Genomic DNA, 18628 nt, shown 5'->3' on the forward strand with positions numbered 1-18628 from the left:
ATGTAGGTAGGCATACTCAGTACTGGAATTGTCCAGTATTCATGAGCATCCTGTGCTAATGTCAACAAAAAAAAGCACAAACTGTGCAAAAGTGAGTACATTAATATTCACAGTATAGCAGTTCACAAACAGTTCATATGCCAAATGAAAACATCTCAATAACTACGTATGTATGGCAGCTAATTGTATAAGTAGAAAAGAAACGACATACTCCCATGTATCTTGTGTTAGCATTTGTAGGGGTGAGTACTATTCTACACTGACAACTGTGTACTGGAAGTGGCAACATTCAGGTCTGAGTACAACATTCAAATCACTGGCTACACCCCTAGCATCAGATATGAGAAGTATACCAATCTTCTGACTTACACAATGGTGTCCACAGCAAACAAGCATGGTCCCCACTTTGGAAAGATGAAAGGGCTACGCCTACCTGACTTAGCAATTTATAGCATTGAGTTGCTATGACAGTGAGTACTGCAAGTACCACACAGCAGGCTGCATGCAATTACCAAATGGTGGCCACCAATTGGTGCAGAGGCCATCACATGCACATGTGCAGATAGCTATAAAAGCAGGCTGTACTTGCTGTTCACACATGCAATCATTTCATTGCAGGTACAGAGAGAGAGAGAGAGAGAGAGAGAGAGAGAGACAAACACAGACAACAGCAACAGAAAAAAAGATATAAAAATATATATTGAAAAAAAAAAGATATAAAAAAATATATTGAAAAAAATAAGATATAAAAAAAAATACAAAACAAACGGAACTGACAAATACAAACACATAAAAGGAAAGGTATGTAACAGATATGTATTTACTGGCATGTAGTAGATGTTTTTGAAGAGTACTCTACATAGTTTGAATCATCCATATGTGGCAGCAATACGTATCTATGCACAGATGCCCTGCATAACTACTGCCATGGAGAAATCAGTGTGTAGTTGTGTGCAGTGGGATATGACTGTAATTCAGCATTAAATGTCAAACATCTGATCCATGTTATCTGTGTTCTGTACAGTAGTGTGTACAATGTCTGTTTGGGGGAGTAACGCATACAGTTATATAAACATGGATGTGACAGAGTATCAAATGCATGATAGTCATATTAACATGTAGCTTAGCATTGGCAACAGCTGTACCAGGCTAGTATGCTAATCTAGCATTTGCAGCTATATATACACCCTCTAATATTACTGTGTGCTCACATGTGACACCTGTTCATGTTACAGCAAGGTCCAACAGGTCAGCTGTGAGGTACACAGACTTACAACAGTGTGGACCTTGCGTGTGTATGGCACACACATACGGAGAGATCTGTCTGTGTCAGATATATTAGCATCTGTACATGTGCATAGAGCAAGGGTCATACTGCAACTGTTTGTGAAGGGTGGACATATATATGTTGTTGAAGGTTGTTATGTGCATAGTTCTATGTAGGTTGTAGTGTGTGGCAAACAAGACAGCCTACAATGCTGGTATATGACATGTGATAGTTAAACGCTGTGGGTATGATTCGTCAGGTTTGCAGTGTTGCAGCCAGTGAGGCCAGCTAAAGCTACATGGGCTGAGAACACCTTCAATGCATTCCGCACAACACTGTGCAATATTATGACATAACTGTATACCTCACAACCTTCAGATAATTGATATTCCCACCATGAAAGGTGGACTATATATGTGCCTATATGTATATCTATATGTACACCAATGGATGTTTATATGTATTTGTGTGTGTGTGTATATATATGTATATATATATATATATATATATATATATATATATATATATATATATATATATATAGAGAGAGAGAGAGAGAGAGAGACAGGTTCATATTTACTGCAACAGATGCCTGGTGACAAAGCCATGGACTCAAGCTCAATGTTGACACTGCATTGGCATCCCTTCTTGCAAAAACTCTGTACCCATTAACTACCACATAGGTGGTAGTCTACTTAACACCAAAGGTGTGATAAGAGACCATGGGACACAGGTGGACAGTAGTCTCCCCTTTGATAATCACAGTGCCACACTAGTCATGTAATCTGTCTATGTGGCACATGTCATCACAAAAGGTGTGTCATCCAGGGAAATATAGGTCAGTGTTCCCCTCTAATCATCACATAAAACCCATTATAGAGTACAATGCCCCATGTGGTATGTACCTCACAAGACATCTACAGCAACTGGAAAGGACACAGACATACCTCACAAAGAGTAATACCGGCCTCAAACAGATGCCCTATGCAGACCATCTCACAAAACCACAGCTAGACTGTGTCGCATACCGCCTACCCAGAGGTGACCTCTGCCTAACATACAAAGCTATGTCAAACCCAGAGCTGTTGGACATGCTCCACATAAACAGATCACAATCCCTATGAGCTACACACTCTAGGGACCTAAACCTTGTGACCTCAATAAACAGCACATGCTGGAAGGATAGATTCCTATCTCAGAGACATCCCATACTCTGGAACAAACTACCTATCAATAGTAAACAAAGCTCCTAATTAGCAGTCATCATAAATAATCCTGATGATTGTATGGGAGATAGGAAATACACCCCGGGAATCACCTCTGTGGCTCTGCTTGACAGTGCCACTTGAAATGAAATTACCTGTGTGTAGAAGGCCAGGGTAGCATATGGCTAGACTTCTATAGGCCCTAGGGCCAATAGCCTATTACCTACCTATGAACCGATGGATCTACCTTAAGCGGCACAGTGGTGCAGTGGTTAACATTGTCACCTCACAGCAAGAGGTTCTCCGGTTCGATTCTCGGCTGGGGTGCCTTCTGTGTGGAGTTTGCATGTTCTCCCTGTGTTCGCGTGGGTTTCCTCCGGGTACTCCGGTTTCCTCCCACATTCCAAAGACATGCATCTGGAGCATTTCTCCCCAGGCCTCCGCTGAAAACAGGCTCTGTGGAACCTAGTCGGACTTTCCCGGTCAACAAATGATAAATAAATAAAAATAAATAAATAAAAATAGATCAAAACTTCATAACACCGACAAGCACTTCACCGACACCACATAATCGACAGTTCACAAACACGACACCACATACACTCAACACATCATAACAACAAACAAAACAAATCCCCTATCCAAAACCCAAACACACAACACAAGCACACCAAAATCCTTACAAACCAACACTAACCCTTACATACACAACTATCTACAACCCTAACCGAAACCCTAACCCTAAGGTCCGTCACTATCGCACACTCACCTAACCCGCCCTAACCCTAACTCACTTAACCCGCACCTAACCCAAAAAATATCACTACTGCACCCTTACCTAACCTGCGCTCTAACCCTAACTCACTTATCCCACCCCTATCCCTACAGACTGCCAACATCGCACACTTACCTTACTCGCACCCTAACGGCTGTCACTACCGCATACTTACACATCCTTTCCCCATCTCAGTGTTCTCAGCGTCTGTGTTTTCCTCCGTCGGTCTTCTGCCTTGTCGATCTTCTGGCGCTTTGTCGGTGTTATGACGTTTCGATCTACTCAGGTAGATCCGAACCGATACACACCCACATGTACTTGTTGCAATAATTGCAATGTGAGGTTGACTGAGTGTGATGTTGAATGTGTTGGTGAATGTGTCAGAGCTCTGTATATGTGTGATAGCTTAGTGGGAAACTGTTTCTGTCATGGTATTATGTGTCCTAGCTGTGATCCCAGCAAAAGATGTGTATGCTATTGCTAGGCAGAAAAAGCAGTATGCCATATAGTCTGACGTAGTCCCTTGGTGTCAACTGGGGTGTCCCATTGTAGGCTAAAGCAGGGCATGTATGCTTATTGAGTGTTACTGCTGGTGAATCCAACTCCTGTATGAACTGTAGTACCACCTGAAGCTGTATGCCTAAACACCACAGTATGGTGTATGTAAACATTTCTTGGAACCACTGTTTTGTGTGTTCCCTGTAGTCCTCACAGATTACATACCTCAGGCATAAGGTTTTATAACTACTGACACACAGTACTGTATGTTACACAGGTAAAGGTCATCTGGGTTGCCATACCTTTGTGTCTGGTATGTATGTCTGATGTGTGTGTGGGTATGCCTGTACCGTGGCCTTGGTCACATGTGTGTTACAGGATATAAGTGTGTATCTAGCAACATGTATAGTCTAGTACAGCAGTATGCCACCTATATTAACGAATACACACATATGTTAGGCAGGGGTTTGCCATCAACGACTAGTGTGGTATACTGGTAATACTGTAACTGGACTTTACAATCATTGCAATGGATTACATATTTCTTTATGCATTAGCTTGATATATACCTCCTGTGGCTAGGTGGTGCATTGTGTCGCATACAGTGTGCCATGTACTGTTGTATAGTCTTACATACTGGTTTATCTTTGTTGCTGTGCAAAACATGGTTTGATATATAGAGTGTGCCAGGCACTGTCAGGCAGTTGTGGGTTGAGCACTGATATGTGGTATTGAAAGTGTGTATCCTCTGACAGCCAGTAGGTTGCTATATATGGCAGTTAATTGATATCTGTACTTTAGAATGTTAAGTGTGCCACATGACTTGCTCACACATATTGTTTCATTGTCTTTCAAGGTCATGGCCCACCATCGTAATCCCAAATATAGCCCAGCAGAGGAGGAAAAGATTAAAACAAGCCTGGTTCTGCACCATGCCCTGCTGTTCTCAAGAACCAGCCAGGACCAGCATGAGTGGACTGCACTGTGGCAAGATCTTGTCCGTAGGGTAAATGACATAGGCATGCATAACCGGACATATGAGCAGGTACGCCATCACTGCAGTGATTTAATTAGACATGTCCGGCAGCATGCCTCTGATATCCATAGACAACAGCTTGCCACAGGTGGTGGGGTAGCCATCCATCCCCCCCTCACCAGAGTGGAGGAGCTGCTCCTGAGCCAGGCGGCTCCTGGCCAACAACAACAACTAACATGTATCATCATGGAGGCCGGAGCCACCCAGCAAGTTGACACTGAGCGTGCAGGTAACATGGCATAGCTTTAGACTACTGTTACCTCTATTGGTAGATCATGCTTATGTGAGATGCAAACTGTGTAGTTAGAAGATGTGGTGCCTAGTGTTGTGCAATACTAATAATTAGGAATATAATCTGTAGGCCTGTGACTGTCAACCATTGTACTACTGTAAGATTGCAAACACACAGTAGCAATGTCACAGTTGTTGCCACTGACAAACTGTCTCATATCCTTGTAGGTCCCTCTGGTGTGACAGCAAGGCAGCAGATCCATGCTGGTGGGTGTGTTCTACATTTAATAATGCTAATTAAATGTGTATGTCATAGGTGAGGTGTAGGCCATGTACACGTAACACACCTACGCATAATGCATGCTGTGCATGTTTGCTGTGAGACTATGCATATCCCAGTAACGTGAATAGCTGCCTCAAACACATGCAATACACAGAGCATCCCACACAATTGTGGCAAAACTGTAGTGGACATTGGATAGGCAGAGTTGATACACATGCACACAACATACACAACTTTGTCATACGCAGTACATGTTAACATGCTACACATGGCGTATTCAGACACCCACTGTAAGGTCACACTCCAGTATCCCAAATGTCATCCACACAGCACACATAATATACCTGAGGGGTAGAGGCCTCTCATGTGGCTGTGTGGCACTCTTCAACACAAAACACATTCATGTTAGGTAATGCCCCCTATTGGGCACCTTACAAGCCCATGTAACAACTGGCTGTGAAATGGTGAATGTAACCATGGTACTGCAGTTCAGGTACAGCATGCTATGTGCTGGTCTGACACACATTAGTAGCCTTGAGTGACCACATGATGCTTCATGATGATGGCTCATGGTACTACACCCCATCCAGTTACAGTGACCACAGTACTACACATAGCGTTCATTGCTATGCACCTCAATGTTGTGTGTGTGCAAACATATATACCTATACACAATATGCATAGCAATCACCATTTGTACAAAGTGACCCATATATCTCTTGCAATGCTATTGAGTGTATAGGTCACATGACACACATTGTGTATGTGTGATGTTTAATGTTGCAGTTGTGTTGTAGCATGCCATGTCATGGCTGGCACTGACATGTTCACAATATGTTCTACACTCACCATAACCACTGTATAATGGCTATGTTGAACAATGGTATTCCATCAGGTATACATGCACCACTCTTCCTGTGTGTATACATAGCATGCATGTGCTAAACATGAGTCCACAATTATCTGCTAAAGACACAGATGCTCTAATCAGAAATGGATATCTATGTGACACACAGATACACATCCAGCCATGGTATGTATACCTGTGAGTGATGGTGCACAGGACATTGCAGAGCTTTTAATACTTGCACAGAAATGTTGTGTCCATGTACACATTGCATTCCAGGGTGAGGCCAATCACTGAACAACAACACACATGCATCAAAGCCATGTATACTGTTATTAGCAAGGGCTATCTACACACGTCCTGCATGCTGATACATGTGATATAACTGTTTGGCTTGTGATACTGTACCCCACCATCACCCGCTATTGAGTATGTTCTGGATTGATGGTGGTGTGTGTGTGTGTGTGTGTGTGTGTGTGTGTGTGTGTGTGTGTGTGTGTGTGTGTGTGTGTCTGCTTTAGTGAGGAGTGTATTTGTGTGCATGTGTGCATGTGTTTATGTGTGCATTTGTGCATTTGTGCATATGTTCATGTGTTCATGTGTGCATGTGTTCATGTGTTCATGTGTGCATATGTGCATGTGTGCATGTGTGTGCATGTCTGCATGTGTGCATGTGTTCATGTGTTCATGTTTGCATGTGTGCATGTGTTCATGTGTGCATGTGTGCCAACATCATGTGCAGGTCGTAAAGTGTGTTTCCTGTCTTCCTCTCACAGGTGCTGAGTTTGGGCTGGTTCACTGCATCAGGGAAACTGATGTCACTGACCAAAATAGTGATAATGATAATAGGTGTATTGAGGCACAGGCATGTTTGCCAGGGTCTGTTGTTGGGCCACCAATCGACAGTACACAAGTGTCCACCCCATCCATGCACACAGTCATACTACCAATACATCCATCACCAATGCCCTTAGCTGAGAGACAGCGTACAGTCGGCATTGGCTAGGACAGTGGTGTATCTATGGCACATGCTTCCCAACACAGCAGCCATACCCAGATGTCTGGAAGGGTACCACATAGGCAGATGCCCAGGGGTTCTCGTCGGAGCACTGCTGCTCATCATGCCACAGGCAGACGTGCCACAGGTCTTACAACCTCACGCATGTTCCAGGAACGTATGGAGCGGTACACCAGACAGGGACTAAGGGCACAGAGGGCACATAACACTGCCGTAATTGACAGTATCCGTGACCTAGTAGGTGCCATCCGTAATTACACTGAGGTCACTGATAGACGTTGGAGTGAGACATTAGATGTCCTCTACAATGTCATGTCCATGTGTCAGGACAGTGCGGGACGGTTGAGTCATCAATGTGGACATATGCCAGCAACATCAGCAGCTGGCAGTTGCCATGGATGTCCCTCAAGTCACAGCCACTCCCGTAGTGCCAGTACCAGCCCCAGCAATTTTGGGGGTGGGCTGTCCATAGAACGTCCTAGAAGACCACGTGCATGTGGCTCTGGACAGTCCCAGCAGGGACCTGAGTCCAGTGTACATCCATCTACCTCTGGGGATAGTACCCAGTCTGGCTTAGTACCTGATAGTGTCAGTAGCACCCCTGCCAGGCACAGGTACTGTATCCGTGGCCAGAGACAGTGATCTGTAAAGCCTGGCAGGTACAGTCTGTGGCTGTCCCACAAATACCCATATATGGCAGCCACATGGAGGAACTGTGTGCATGCAGACACACACACACACACACAGATAAACCAGACACCTAGGGCTAACACATACCCACACACATTACATCAACATTGGCCCATAGCGGTACTCTTGGCCCTCACACACGCACACACACACACACACACACACACACACACACACACACACACACATGTCAATTGTATGGCTCACTGTAGGCCTCTGGCAAACCAACAACACACCTTGTGCATATGATGAAACCTGTGCCACCTCCTGTCATCTGTAACATTGATGCAGGATCAGGCTACCATGGTGCTGATGCACAGGGTGACTTTATAGCAGTATTGCAATGTTAGCATGTTGTCAGCAGTAGAGTGTAATGATATAATTGACGGTGTAACTGAGCAGGCATGATGCATTAAAGCTATGATTGTCAATGTAGTATTGTTTACACTAGGGTTAGTTCCAATAGTGTATTGTCCGACCACATGCCACTTGACTGATGTGTGTAGTATTGGCAGCATGTGTTAGAGAGTGGACAGTATGTGTGGGATGTGTGTAGCACAGATTTGCAGGTGTACATTTGTGAACATGGTAGAGGTGCACTGTCTGCATGTACATGCATAGTGGACACATGGGCAGGGTGACATGCCCTGTATTACACAGTAACACTCCATAGTTTCTATTGGTGGCCAGTATGCATTGTACTACACACATTTCGGAACTTGACTACACATGTGTGTATGACATGGTTTGACACTGTGCTGTGGGTGATACTGTTACTATCTGTCATTGTTTTGCATTCTGGTAGTATACATAACTTCAACAGCCTGACCATACCCAATCGTTAGATGATGTATTGACAACTGACACACAGATGTAGGACACACAGTAACATTTGGATCCTTCAGGTACTATACTATGCCAGTAACCAGTGGTATTCACCTGCACCTATTACTGAGAACACACCTGTTTGGCATATAGCTCTCGCAGTAGGGATATGTCCGTCCACATCTGGTAATGCATACTGTGGCCTATAATGCATTCTCCAGATGACACACACATCCTCCACAAGGGTATCATACAGACAGATACCTGTTGTCAAACCCATGCTGTAAAGCTATAAACCAACCAAAGCAAAGTCATCCACCTTTATGGAACATAGTATCCCCACAGTGCCACATAGGTAGTAGCCACCAACATGAAGAACAGGTACCGAAGTGTACATGCAACTAAGTGTTACATCATCTCTCCTTTGATAATTACATTTCCAAAGGTATTTTGAAATCCCTCGGTGGATCACATAAGCAATAAGGGGTCTGCATGCATATCCACAAAGGTTGTTGTACACCTATAATGAATAGCCATCATTGACAGACATTGCTGCATTTGAACAGGTCTGACATATACCTCGGCCATAAACCCTCACTCACACAATTCAATAGAAACCGTAATGAGTGTGTGTGACACGGATTACTTAGGCCAGGGATCACTGCAGTGGCTGGCCTTGTCACAAGCATACAGATGTGATCTAAGGTCTGGAAAGCAGCAGCACACTCTGGCAAAGATGACAGATGTGTTCTTGGAGAAAGCAGGGTTCCCACACATGCAATAATTGAGGTCACATGTACGTATATGTATTTGCCACACAGCTACCTGACATGTGCAATGGACATACTGTTGTCATACAGTAGTAAAAGCAAAACCCACAACACATTGCTCAACACATAGAACACACACTCACCAAGTGCAGGATTCAACCCCCTACCTAACTGGTTTATGATACTACAGGAGTATGCATTTACATGACAGCCTATACACATTACTGTGTGTTTTTCTTTCCACAGGTATATTTGTAAGATGGTGACATCATCAGACTTGACAAAGATTGGTATACCACCTTTAGGGTGTTTCACTACTCACCAAAAAGGTTGCTCCTTTCCAAGGAGATCACACACTAACAGACGCACACACTTATCAAGTGCAGGATTCAAACCCCTACTTAACTGGTTTTTGATACTACAGGTGTACACATTTACATGACGAGCTATACACATTACTGTGAGCTCTATTTTCCACAGGTATATTTGTAGGATGGTGACATCATCAGACTAGACAAAGTGGGTTACATTAGGTGACATTTGGTGGGCTACATAGAAGGAATGTCTAAACACTTTGCCCATGTGATCATCAAAGGAGAGTTTACTATCTACCTGTGTCCACAGGGCCATAATGACTTTCTCCATACATACTGGATTAACACCTATGTGGTAATTTGTTTGCACTTTGTTTTAGCCAAAGGGGATGACTATGCATTATTTGGCATTCTGCTTGAGGGCATTGATTTGACACCAGGTATCTGTCTCTGTAAGACCCTTCTGGAGGATGTCTGTGTCAGCCATAGGGTTGATTATGGACCACAGTTAGCAGTCATCTGCAAACCTGTTCAGCTATACTCCTCCCATACTTGCTTGTGCCTCTGAGCAGTATCTACTGAACAGGTGGGGTCCCAGGACCAAGACCTGTGGGATGCCATTTGTGACTGACTTAGAGTTGGACATGGCACCCGCAACTCTGAACATGTGTGTTTGATCTGTGAGCCACTTGGCCACCCATCCTGTGACATAGCTGTTAATGTGCAAGCTGGTAAGCTTGTCCATGATGACAGAGTGGGGAATGGTGTAGAAAGTCCTTAGTGAGGTCCAGGTGGGCTTTCACCTCTATCTATGTCCTTGGTAACTGTTTGAAATAAGTCAACTAAGTTTAGGAGGCAGGATCTGCCTTTAACAAGGTGTAGAGTCCAGTGTCTGGAGGTCCCCAGTTTCTCTGTTTATGGGTTCCATGACTATTTGCTCAATAGCTTTGTAGACCAGGCTGAGAAGACATATAAGGCAATGGTTTCCAGGTTCTGTTGTGGCACCCCCTTTGTTGAGATGGATGACTGTTAGTGTATGCCATTCTTTGGGTACATAGCCTGTGGTACGACTGAGTCTGGACAGTGAATGTAAGTGAGGGTGTAGTTCCTTTTGGGCCTAGTGTAAGACGCAGCCTGGAACACCATCCAGTCCCATTGATGCTGTGTTCTTAACTTTGGAGAGGGCTGTCTTTACCTGCATGTCCATGAAGTCTGGGGCTCTGCATCCTTCTGTGATGGACACAGTCCCTTTTGGGGGTGATGGCGGGGAGTTTACACTGAACTTGTCCCCAGGTTGTGGGCAATGAAAGTTGGTTCAGTGTATTTCTTGGCATTTTCAGTAGCTGACAGCATATTTGGAAGTTGAAACCTACATGTCTGGTATAGCTACTGAAGGCTTTGTGGTTGTTATTCTTACATTCCTTGGCAATTTGTCTTTAGAAACTGTCCTTGGATTATTTTATGAGTGATCATTGTTTCTTCCTAATAATGATCAGTGATGCCTTTCCTTCAGTGAAGTTGGCTCTATCATGTGTTTGTTTCCTCCTTCTGTTGTCTAGCTTATTTATTGGCAATGACCACCAGATTGTTTTCTTATTTTTGGAGGAATGCATCTTGGTTTTATTTGTGATGTCTCAATCCATGCATCCCTGTAGATGCTCATAGGATGCACTTGACAATGATTCGGCAGATTGTATACCATTATCCTATAGCAAGAGGGCTTTGGAACTTTCCACTTTGGTCTTGGGAAATGTGCAGTTTGCTTTTGAAAATGTCTTCACAGTGGTTTCATTAAATAGGTGGGGGGGGCGGGATGTGGATGTCCAGTGTGATTACTTTATGATCTGATGTTACCAGCGAGGGGTTTATCTCTGTTGTGGAACACTGGTACCCCATGTTGGTGATGATCATGTCCAGTATGTTGTCACCTCTAGTGGGTTTGGTGACCAGCTGTTTTAGGGTGTTAGAGTTTTTAAACTCTAGGAAATATTGGGCAAAGGACGTTGTACACGAGTAATTCTCCCACTCAATGGTTGGGTAGTTGTAATCTCCTCATATAATGGTGTTTGATAGGAACTTTATATTTTCCACTGTTCTCAGGAATACTGAGTGAGGTTCCTGAGACAAGGTAGGTGATCTGTAGCAAGCTACAATCTGATGAGCAGCTTTGCCCAATGTTAGTTGCACTTGCATGGTCTTCAAGGCCTCATGCTGTGCCACTGACCTGAAGTTGTGGGTATCCATAAGGTAAATGGGTACACCCCTTCCTTTTGTATTTCACTCATGGTTTGGGGTCCGAAGGTCAGAGGGATTGTGAGTGCTTTATGTGGTGCATGTCCAACAGCTCTGTGTTTGACATAGCTTTGTATGTTAGGCAGTGAACACCTCTGAGTAGGCGATATGCAAGGGAGTACAGATGGAGCATTTTGAGATGGTCTGTGTATGACATGTATTTCAGGCTGCTAATGCTCTTTGTGAGGTATTGCTGCAGGTTTTCCATTTGTTGTAGTTGTCTTGTGAGGTACATAGCAAAAGTGGTGTTGTACTCTATTATAGTTCTAGTGAGTGATGAGTAGAGGGGAACAATGTCCTCTTCTATTCTGCATGAGACACATTTTGTGATGAGGTGTGCCACATAGGAGGGTTTCCTGACTACTGTGGGGATGTGATTATCACAGTTGTGTCCACTGTCCACCTGTGATCCAAGGTCTCTTGTCACACTTTCAGTGTTAAGTATACTACCGCCTATGTTGTAGTTCTTGGCTACAGGGTTTTTAACAAAGGGGATGACAATGCACCTTTTGGCATTGAGCTAGAGCCCATGGCTTTGACAATAGCCATCTGTCTCAGTGAGGCCCTTTTGTAGGATGTCCCCATCTTTAGTGTTTACAATTATGGCTCCTAGTTTACAGTCCTCTGGAAACTTCAGTAGCCACAGACCTTCCATGATAAAGTTTACTTCAGGGAAGTAGATACTAAAGAGGACAAGACCCAGGACTGGACCCTGTGGTACTGCACTCGTCACTGGTCCAAAGTCATACTTGGAGTCTGCTACTTTCACAGTGTGTGTTCTGTCAGCAAGTCTGTTGGCAACCCATCTTGTGACATAGCAATTTATACCTAATTTAGTGGGTTTATCTATATTTCCAGAGTGTGGGGTGGTGTTGTAAGCCGTGGCAGGATCTACATAGGCTGTGCAAACCCCCTTACCCTTGTCTACTGTTCTGGTGACTGCTTCAATGTCATCTATCAGGTTTAGGAGACATGATCTGCATTTTACAAACCCAGCATGGTTGTGGTCCAGGGTTTGGGGATTACCAATGTATTTTTTTATAAGTTGTATGATGATACATTCCATAGCCTTGAAGAACGGGCTCATCAGGCTAATGGGGTGCTAGTTCCTGGAGTCTGTGGTGTCTCCACCTTTGTGTAGTGGGATAACTGTCACTGTGCACCATTCAGCAGGTACAAAGCATGAGGAGAGGCTATGACTGCACATGGTATGTCAGTGTGGTGCCTGTTCATTCTGTGGCTTGTGTAGAACACAGCCTGGGAAGTTATCTGGTCCTATAGCTGCTGTGATACTGGCTTTGGAGAGTGTTTTTTACCTGTGCAGCCATGATGACAGCAACTTTGCAGTCTTCCATTATAGAGATGTGCTCTTTCATGGGTGAGAGGGGGTAAAGTTAACACACTGGTCCTATCTGCCAGGATGTTGGCAATATCAGTTGGGTCTGTATATTTAGTGCCATTGAACTGTAACTCAGAACAGATCTGAGTGTAACCATGACATGTACCTGTCTGTTGGGCAGAGATCTCCTGGGTAGACAGTATGCAACAGAGTACAGATTGGGTTACATTCAGTCTTGTTGCATGGGGCAACTGTTTGAGGCCAGTAATCCTCTTGTTAAGGTACTTCAGTGGTCTTTCTGGCTGCTGAAGATGCCTAGTCAGATTCATCGCAAGTGTGTTGTGGTACTCTCTGATGGGTCTGATGACTGATGAGTAGTGGGGACCTCCTTTGACCTTCAAGCACAGACCTTGGCAGTTTGTGTGAACACATAGCATGATTCTATGACCACTTTGTGAATGTGTTTCTGGAAGTAGAGATGACTATCCACATTTGTTCAAAGATCCCTCATTATCACCTCTGTATTTAGCCTGTGTGTGAGCATGCCCAGTATGACCTTTCAGTATGTTGTTGCCTGATATTTGCTTCATTTATTTAAGTGTGTGAGCATGCCCAGTATGACCTTTCTGTGTGATGCTGAATGAGATCCACTACATTTGTTGGAGTATGTGAGCATGCCCAGCATAGACATTTATACTATATATGTATGGAAAATCAAGTTGTATTTTTACAGCAGGGCTCACCTTTGTGTCATAGATCAACAGGGATCATGCTGTTCCTGCAGGGCTTCCATGAGACACTTTGCATAGACTTATAAACATTTCTACATACAGGGGGACAGCTATTCTTTGTACATTTCTATCTGGGGCACACCTGATTGTTACTGTGGGTGTACATAGGATGAGGGTTTCACCTGACACTTATACACATTTGCTATGCCTGCACTGCTATGTACGGTACACCATTTCAGTCTGTACTGTTGCCTATCATACTGGCTTGAGGCATACTACTGTACTACAGATCTTAGCATCCAATGTCACGTATATTAGATTGCGACTTCATAGCCTACACAACCCACATCACACCGCCTGGCCTGATGTTCTCTGTTTGCATAGACCTGTGGGGGAGGTTACCCATATGCCTCTTTAGGGGCATGATACAGCATTTCTTTGTGTTCGCATTAGTGTACAATTGTCCTGCTGTGTCTGTGCCACTGAAATGCTATCATGGCTTAGTGGTTCAATACTGTGACGATAGTGCATGGTATCCTGGGTTCGAGCCCTGTTACTGCTTTTTATTTTCATGCTGGGCAGACCAGACTGCTTAAAGAACAGTAAAGCAAATATGAGCATGTTTATCTGACTTTGCTCAACTTTGCCCGACCTTGCCCAACATTGCTCAACGTTGCCCGAAGTTGCGCTAGTTAGCACGGGCAATTTTGTTTACATATACTAAATATTGGTAAAAGCTGCTTAGCACTGCTTTATATTGCTTAAAACATGGCAATCATGCCTCAGGTTTTGCTGCAGGGCTGCCTATGTCGGATGCACATACTACACTTCCTATGCATGTTTGGAAACAGGTAGTGTCAAGTTAGGCATCCCTTTTATTTTATGTGCGAGTCAGAGAGAGGTATAATTTCTGGGGTTTCTACTGAGTCAGTGTATGTGCTATGCGTTGCCTCTTTGCCAAGACCAAGGCATACTGGGCACGCCTCCTTCTGCCTACTGGGGCAGGCTCAGGTTGTTCCTCCTCCGAGTCATGCTGTGCCTGTGCAGGCCTTGGCAATGGTGGGGGGCTGTTTGGCTCTGCCCCATGCTGTTCCTGCTGCAGCTGTTTTTGCAGGATCGTATTTTGTAGCATGGCACATACCATGACAATCTGGGTACATGTAGTTGGTGAGTAATGCAAGGCTCCACCAGATGTGTCCAGGCACCGGAACCGTGACTTGAGCATCTCAAACACACTCTAGATTACATTTCATGTTTGTGCGTGTGCCTCATTATGGAGTTCATGTTCAGCTGTGTGTGCATTTCTGATGGGTGTCATCAGCCACGGCTTCAGTGTGTATCCAGCATCCCCCACTAGGTGACCATCAGGGATGTCCCCATTGGCAAATGTCTGGTACAGATGCGTCAGATGCCAGATATGGGAATCGTGGTAGTTTCCAGGGCAGCCAGCACACACATTTAGTATTATACCCTGGGCATCGCACACGACCTGGCAGTTGATGGAGTGGAAGCCCTTGCAGTTGATGTAGGTCCTACCTCGCTCACCGGCTGGTGCTTTGATGTGTATGTGCGTGCAGTCAATTGCATCCACTACCTCAGGGTAGTCTGCTATTTGCTGGAAGAGACACATATTGCTGGCCAATACCTCACGGGAATTGGGGAAATATACACGATCACCAACATGTGCTGACATGGCATTCAGGAACTGGTGCAGTACCCTGGATGCTGATGCCTGTGAAATCCCCATCATATCACCAGTTGGTCTCTGGAAGGTACCTGTTGCTAGTATTCTTAGGCCAACACATACCTTGGTTTCCACTGGGATGGATTCCCCTCTGTTGGTTCTGTGTGTGAGGTGTGGCCTGCACAGCTCAACAATTTGCTGCAGGAGGTCTCTGTCCACTCTATAGTGCTCCACTATCTCCAGCTCATGTAGCCCCTGGTAGGTTACCCTGGGTCTGTACACTCTTCTCCGTCCCCTCACTGTGGGTTGCTCAGCAGCATTCGCAATGGCACCACCCTCAGCATCTTGCACATGTTGCCTTATAATAGCAATGGCAGCTCCTAACATTTTTTTGTCTCAGTTAAGCTTTTTAAGTTTTCACTTCTCTTTGTAGACTGCAGTGTTGCAGTGTTTCTGAGAAAAACATGGGGTGATGTTGTTTGCAGAGTTTTAAGTGCTGGGCTGGGCTAGTGTACTGCCTGTGTAATTGGCTGATTCTGATTGATTTCACCTGGCAGCTCTGCTAGTTCTCCTTGGTTAACTTCCTACTACTTCTTTTCCTTCCTTTCCCTTTCTGTTTCCACAGGGGGCAGTGACGTGCAAGCAAGCGCAAACACGTGCACATGAGTGCACATGCACGCACACAGGCTTACACAGGCTGACACATGCTTAGGCTGGTGCACATGCGTACACACAGGCTTAGACAGCCTTACACAGGCTTACACGGGCGCACACATGCGCACACAGGCTTAGACAGGTTTACAGGCACGCACACGCACGCACACAGTGTAAGCATCTTTGCAAGAAACTTTAGTGATATCCACGGTGTACACCTTCGGTTTCTGGGTTTCAGTTAAGACAACTGTAGACACGCCTCTTCCAGTCCTGAGTAACTTACAGCAAACACATGCCACTCTGCTCCAATAAGCTTACAGTCTTTGATACATACCCCTCATGATGTCACCTATTTTCTAATCTGTTACTCCCCTAATCCTACTCTTACACTCTATGGACATGGTTCACATGGCAGGGAATATTGGGATTCACTATCCTTATCCTCATTTGCATAGGATTGCCTACTAATGCTTGGTTACATCTCTCAGACTGAGCTTCCCCCCTTAGCAACCGCTACTCAGTAGCAATGTTGTCTTCAGCCTGCCATTCACCTGCATGGCAGAAGAATATTTTTAATAAAATGCCTATTTTTGGCTTTTATTTTTTTTTTTCCTGGTTTTTAGAGCGCCGCACATTTGCGCGGTGCTGCTCTATGCTTAAACGTCGGAGATCGGGGAAAAAATTTTTTATTTTTTATTATTTTGCAACAGATAAAAATGCCAATGGCCATTGGCATACTTCCTCAACCGGATGCATCATTTATTTGGAGCTGTCATAGCTCCATTTGCTATTTGCAGAATGGTACTCCATTACCAATGGAGTACATTTCTGCAAGTTACTCTACGCTTACTCGGACAGGTTAGTGTTTCCTGGATCACAAATTTACCTCATTTGCATAGCTTTCAGCAGCAAATGAGGTAATTTGCATAACATAACACTGTCCGTGCAAGAGTAGTTTTAGGAGTTCTCATGCACGCCCCTGCCGGCTGTTCCTGGATCGCTCGGCAGACATATTGGCTGTCTGGAGTCTTACTCTACTCTTAGACTCAGTGCAAGCCAGGAACGATATATCCAAGGACTTTAACTTTGCCTGCAACATAAATAAAACATGCAGAAGAGTATATGTGTTACAGAGAATCCCCACAGTATGGATCAGGATCTCCATCCACACAAAACAGAATTGTGGAAAAGGATCTCCATCCACATGAAGCAGAGCTGTGGAACAGGATCTCCATCCACATGAAACAGAGCTGTGGAACAGGAACTCCATCCACATGAAGCAGAGCTCTGGAACAGGATCTTCAGGATCTCCATCCACATGAAGCAGAGCTCTGGAACAGGATCTTCATCCACATGAAGCAGAGCTGTGGAACAGGATCTCCATCCACATGAAACAGAGCTGTGGAACAGGATCTCCAGCCACATGAAGCAGAGCTATGGAACAGGATCTCCATCTGCATGAAGCAGAGTTCACCCATGACTCTTTTCAAGGAAAACCTTGATCACTGGATGGGAAATAGTAAATTCACCCCTGGTTTGACCCACATGTCTGTGATGGACAGAGGCTGATAGTTAGTTAACTAATTTCAAGCTAACTCCCCGACCACACACCTTAGCTATCTCATTACTACTATACCCCCCACCATATATAGACATCCAATGTACCGGAGGATAAAACTGGGTAGGGTTGCATAGCCAGGCTTATAAAGACCATGGTGTTCAATAGCCTAGTACAAACCTATGAATCTATCTGATTTAATTTGGTCAATTTTTCTAACAATGAAATGTATAATTCATTTTTATTATGTTCTAATGGACTGCAAAATTTAGGGCTCAGCTCAAATGTATATTTTACCAAACATGTAATCTCTGGAACTGCATTTATTTTATCCCTAAAATGTTTTTCTTTTCATTCAGCTATGTAATTTTGTACATATTTTATCTTTTCTTCCTGGGTCTTCACTGAAAATGGGTTCTTTTGGCCAAGTCAGAATTTCCTGGTAACCAAATGTAAAATAAATAAACACATGCTAAGCTGTGGCCTTTTGGCTGTAGTTTTGGACGTCTTCCAAGAAAACAGACCACAAACTGCTGGAAAATATGCAGAGGATGACATTTTATGGTGATCTCCAAGGAAGTGGGTGTAGTTGGTTTTATAAAAAAAATTGA

The sequence above is a fragment of the Protopterus annectens genome, chromosome 6.part0, assembly GCF_019279795.1.
Source record: "Protopterus annectens isolate FY-2018-M chromosome 6.part0, PAN1.0, whole genome shotgun sequence".
Lineage (NCBI taxonomy): Eukaryota > Metazoa > Chordata > Ceratodontiformes > Protopteridae > Protopterus > Protopterus annectens.